We start from the raw sequence: 6,478 nt of genomic DNA on the forward strand, positions 1-6,478 counted from the left end.
TTTTAGCTCGAGTTCGATCGGTTAAAGTTTGAGAATTGTTCGGTTCAGTTCGAATGGTTCATTTGGACAACTCAAATAATTAATTAAATTTTGAAAAATACTTGAAATTTTTTTTATATATAAATACAATCTTGTTTATATATATAATAACGATAAATATAAAAAATAATGTATGAGTCCTAATAAATTTAAAAACTAGTTTATATATATATATCGAAATAACTCATGAACCAAACGAGTCAAATTATATACAATTCAAGTTCGGCTCGGTTATTTAACGAGCTAAATTACCAGCTCAAGTTCAGCTCATTTGGTTCATGAACCAAGTTTATCGAACTAAATAACGAACCGAGTTTCGAACCAAGAATATCGAGTTGGTTCAGTTTATTGCCAGCCCTACTTCTACCCTATATCCCGGAAATGGGATCCATATTATATTTATACTTAACCTGCATAAACAACATATATCAGACAAATGCTGACAAAAAGGGAGTATGATACTAACTATAACGATCATAGCATAGATTTCCATAAACTATTACATTAAAGCACAAAGACATATATAACTATTATATTCAACCAATGACAACCATATATACATGATGTTTGATGTACATGCCTTAGGATAAGGGGAGGAATTTCACTAGGAAATAAGGTATGCAAGGTAATACATATGTATCCTAAATCATTTATATTTTATACAACTCCTATTTCTTTTCAACTCAACAACCATGGGAAAACAATAATAAGTTCATGTTCTCTCATATTTGTCCAAATATCATTATCATCATCACTTCATCATTTTCAACTTAACAAATATGCCACTCCAAACAAATGACAACAATAGAACACTCTACACTTATCATGATAGCTCTAAGGGGAAGTCAGAATACAAAATTGTCATTTAAAACTATCCTTGCACTTACATGGAGCTACCTTGTAACATCATTAGATTCACCTCACCCAACTAACCATCAAGGCTTCTGATGAATACCCATAAAAGCCACTATTATTCAGTGTTAGGAGTGAAAATTACATTAATTCATAAGGCTAATTTAACATATTTTAATTCTAAATACTAACTTTATGCATTCATGTTCGGAAATTTCATGAATTATTACACTAATCCTATGAGTTGAATTTCCATGATATTTTAGGACTTAAAGTGAGTAAAATATAAGCAAGGATTGATGTCAAATGGCCAAAATTGATCAAGGCCACAATTAGCTGACATGCTCCCAGCATAGTCACGCTGATCGTGGAAGATGCGCCAAGCGCAACTTGGCCAAGTGAAGATTCAATTGACACGAAGAGATTGTGCTCATCACACCACCCCTGCACCCCGTGTAAAAATTCATATTGATAAAATGAGATCCAAAATGCTGAAGAGTGATCTAATTTTTAGTCATCTTACTATTTTTTGGTGTAATTAGAATGTTTTTGAATTCCCTTAGTCATCTTACTATTTTTAGGTGTGGGGAGTATGATTGATGAAGTTGATGTATACCTATGGAGAAGGTATCCCTTCTCTTTCAGTTGTAATTTCTTTGCTTAGTTTTGTATGAAAATTCTTAGCTAAGATTCTTCTTTGTTAGGATTGATTGTAATATTCGTTTGATGTATACTTTTGGAAATGATTTATGTTAATTATGAGGTATTGATTTTTATGAGTTATATTTGTTGTACTTAATGCTTATTTGGTGAATGACGATTATCTTTATACGATTTTGGATGAGAATGCATTAAGAAATTCTTGTTCCATAGCCTAAAACAAGAAACTCGTTTTTTTAGTGTAATGTTAGACATGGTTTTTATGCTTAATTGTCACATGTGTGCCTATATTAATATGATTGTTAGACATTGATTCATATGAGCATTGAGTGACTCACAAACTTGCTAAAATAAACATGTTTAACGATTCATATAGCTTAATCTTATTAATCTAATTGACATAGAATAATTTTAATCAGATACTTGTATGACCAAGACATTGGCGATTAGTAGAATTGGGGTTGTTTGTACTTAACTCGACTATACAAGGATAAACTACTTGACATAGAGATATGTTATGTGGGTCATAATTCTTAATCTTGTGTGTCAAGTTACTATAAATAGAGTTTTATTGCATAAGGTTCTAAATTGATGAAGACAATAACTTTTAGTAAATTTGATGTCCATCATTGTGTAAGAGTTGTTCCTAACTTATTTTTGTGATCAATTCCAAAATATATGGATAATGAGTAGGAGATCAATCTCACATCTAAATTACAACTTTTTTTTCATAGTGAAATTACATTTCACCGATACAAACAAATCAAACAACTTTAAAAATAACTTAGGAAAGTAATTTATTTGTTGAAAGGCTAAATTTAGCAAGTCTCAGCGGATACGGCAAACCCCTTACCCTATATTTATTTGCAAACTCATTTGGTTATTTTTATAAAAATTTGCTCGGGTAGCAAAATGGTGCCACTGTCGGGGACTTGTGTCTAAATCTTAGCATTGCATCAATAATTTCCTATTCTAGGTGCTTTAATTTTTTTTGTTTTATTTTCTACATTTGAGTACAACTAATCTACACTTGAGGTGAATTTTTCTGTTTGTTAAGGATTTAAACCCAACATGGATAACGTACTTTTATCCCAAAACAAGATACTTTTATAGAAACTAGAATTACTCTACCAATACATGACCAACATTCATGCAAAGGTATATTGTAGGGAATATCATAGTGATCACCCCCAAAACCTTTTACCCTGGGGTACAATTTATGGAAGGTCCTCACCAAAATTGAACCTCCAAGCTGGAAGATACCACTCAAAAATTTGTAGAGCTTACTATGGAGAACTAGAGGAACACTAACACTTTCTCATTGAGGAAATTGGAGACTCGAGTCGGTCATCTAACCACACACTTGAGTGGTCTCCAAGTTTCTCAATCAGAGGAACCACCAAATGTTGCATCAATCAACACTGAGCACCAACCTATCACACTAATGATCGAGGAATCAATAGGTAAAAGTGTAGATGAAAGGTTAGTCGATAAACTTATAATAGTTAACCTATGTGTTAAACAAGAACATGTAGAACTTAAGCACAATGTCAATGATTTTATCATTAACATTCATCCATTTTTCACAGAGTTAATGGAAGGTATAATGATTCCCAGAATGAAAAGTAAATTGATCAATAAAATTAAACCTAGTGATTTTTGCTGGAAATGATTGAACATCGTGAAGCAGTGATGTCGACAAATTAATGTCATATTGCTTTGGTTCATCTAGCTTCGTGATCCCTAAGATCACGAAGTAATGTCTAGCTAATAATATTAAAGAAGCGCTTAAACAATCCATTGTTTAAACTTTTACATTTTAGTTTTAGTCCTGTTTGTTCAATTTTAATACTATTTTTTCTTCATGTTACAGGTGCTATGGAGCTGCATTGGAGCAATTGAGGTAAGAAAACCACACACATATACTTGGTATTGAATACCCTTACGTTGAGCGGAATAAGTCACACTCAACGTTATGCTTCCTACACTAAGCATAGGCCTTGCGATGAGCATATGCATAGGTTCTGAGATTTGATTACCTATTGTTTGGCATACACTAAGTGCATGCATCTACATTGAATTCACCCCCATATATAATGGCGGCTCTAGTTCCGCAAAGCACAACCCCACAAGCATGAAAGGTTCTTTAACACAATCGCTCAATGCATGTGTTGCATTGAGCAATTGAGGAAAACTAAGCATTTGTGCTAAGAACATTTGTTGCGCTTTGCGCGCCCATTAAAATAGACAACCCAACACTATTTCTTAGCCGAATGGATAAATCCATGTTGGAACTTGTTTTTTTGATAGCCATTGGTGGGAACTTTTGGATGTAAAATCTAGAAAACTCTGAAGTCCTACATAGGAGAGATGAGGAACTTGGAAAAAATCTTATGTTATAAATAGAAACATCTTCCCTTCATATTTTCTTGCCCCAACTTGAATGTGCTTTCATTCAACTTTTTCTTTCTCCCTCGTATTTTATGTCGACGCATTTCCGGCAAACTTCTTCCCATTTCTTTCCGTGGCACTAAGAATTGGCACATGCAACCAAATTGTGAGAATTGGCACTTGTAGCCATATTGTGGGAATTTCGAGAATTGACACTCGTAGCCATATTATAGTGGGTGTATTCGAGATTAATTCTAACAATGCAGTAAAAAATTGATAACATAGATATGAGTTATTTTATCCTAGGGACTACATAGTTGATAGTCTGCTTCCACATTTTGGGCAGTGCCACTAAATGTGTTAAGGAGATCGATATGGTCGTGACTCAACCATTAAGTATTATTTTATGCCATTTAGAATTGTTGCAAGCTATGGTAACAACAACTTTAAGATGTTTCTACTGCAATAGCATTCATAGATAATATTATTGGACGAAACAACTTTGACCTTAACAAACCATTTGAGTTTGATGGGACAAATTTCAAACAATGGCAACATAAAATAGAATATTTCCTCACTATGAGAAAAGTTGTACACGTTCTGAAAACTGATGTCCTAGTGTTGCCGAAAAAATGTGAAAAAGAGGAAATGGATAAACTAGCTATTGATATAGCTCTCTAGAATAAAAAATGACTACCTTTGTATGAATTTAATATTGAATGGGTTGTGAGATGGTCTTGATGATTACTACTACGCATACAAGTCTTCCAAATTAATTTGGTATGCACTTGAAAATTGTGATACTAAGGAAAATGGGCCTAAAAAATATGTTGTTAGTCGCTACCTCAAGTATTAGATGATTAATGATAAATAAGTAGAGTCTCAGTCCATTGAGATATAGAGAATTGCTCATAAAATCATTTATGAAAGTATACCCCTAAATAATTAAACTTGCAAGTAAAGCCTATGAATGTATATTCATCGAGTATATTGTAAACAGAAAGGCATGCAAGTTTTATAACCTTATCGCAAAAGTAGTCATTTAGTTTAATAATGTTGACTTCAACGAAAATAAATTCCTTTTTAAATTGAGGAATAGTGGGGGCACTTCAACTAGTCACATACATGTGATAAGATATAATGGTAAAAATGAAGGATTAGAAATAGAAAGGGTGACAATTGGATTCAGCGATACCGATTGGAATGCTCTTTTAAATGATTTCAAAGCAACTAGTGCTATATATCTAGCATAGCTGGTGGAGATGTTTCTTGGAAGTCACAGAAACAAATTATTTTGGTGCAATCCACTATGGAAGTTAAAATGATAGCACTAGTAGCAGCTAGTGAAGAAGCAAGTTGGCTAAGAAGTTTACTTGCAGAGATTCTCATATGGGAAAATTGGTACCAATTTTGTTGATCCATTCTGATAGTACTGTAGCTATTGCAAAGATCGAGAACCATTTTTATAACGATAAGAAATGACAAATATGTCGTAAGCACAACACCATTAGAAAATTACTCTCTACAAGAATTGTTAGAGTGAATCATGTACGTACGGATAATAACTTAGCATACCCTTTGATGAAATGATTGGCTAGAAAGAAAGTGCATAATACTTCTAAGAGTATGAAACTATTGCCCTTAGAACGAAGATCACTCATGCTGGTAACCCGACCTAACTGACCGGATATCCCAAGAAATAGGTTCAATGAGTGATGAGCAATATATTACACACTATTCATAACCTTAATTTAGCATGATTGATGATTCTTGGTGCCTAATTGACTTTGTTTCACATGGTTTAGTGTTTTAGACTTTATTGGACTAATATTCCTAAAATGAGTTAATTTGGGATTATTTGGCCTGATTAAATCTATTATCATTTTCAGATCACATTTGGCACCAATGGCATTTTGGGCATTATGGAAGTCGAGGATATGTGTTGAAGTGAAGATTGTATTTTTAATTTAGGAGTTGTTTTTATTGTAATTTGGCTTTGGGCCCATTGTTTGGGCCCAATTCGGTTTATGTGTGTTGGAGGGGTTAAATTCGGATTCCCCACTCCAAACACACACACTTTTACCTTGCCTCATTTTGAAAAACACACATTTCGGTTTTCCCTCTTTTTGCTCTGCTAGGGTTTAGGGTTTCACTCTTCTTCATTTTCTCATTTTCGGTTTGCTCTTCCAATGCCATGGAAGGCTAAATTTCTGGACTAAGTTCCTTTGGTAATGAATCACAACTCTTGAGGTTTTGTTATTAATGCATTTTCGGTTTCTTTATTGTTGATTTCTTCTATCTTTTCTGAATATGGTTTAATTAATACCATTTCTTAGAAACTGGTTGGTTGAGTTTATCTTCACTTAGTTGATTTACTCTCTCTAGTGCATGAATGCTTAGTTCGTGTGAATTTGTTAATCGTTTCATACCTTTACTGATTTCGCTTAGTTTGATGTTTAGGTTCTGGAACTTTGAATTGATTATCGCTTAGTTAATTGATTCTCAACAAATTCGGAAGTTAATGGTTGGAATCTGA

Source organism: Lupinus angustifolius, chromosome LG15 (assembly GCF_001865875.1).
Source record: "Lupinus angustifolius cultivar Tanjil chromosome LG15, LupAngTanjil_v1.0, whole genome shotgun sequence".
In the NCBI taxonomy this organism is placed as follows: domain Eukaryota; kingdom Viridiplantae; phylum Streptophyta; class Magnoliopsida; order Fabales; family Fabaceae; genus Lupinus; species Lupinus angustifolius.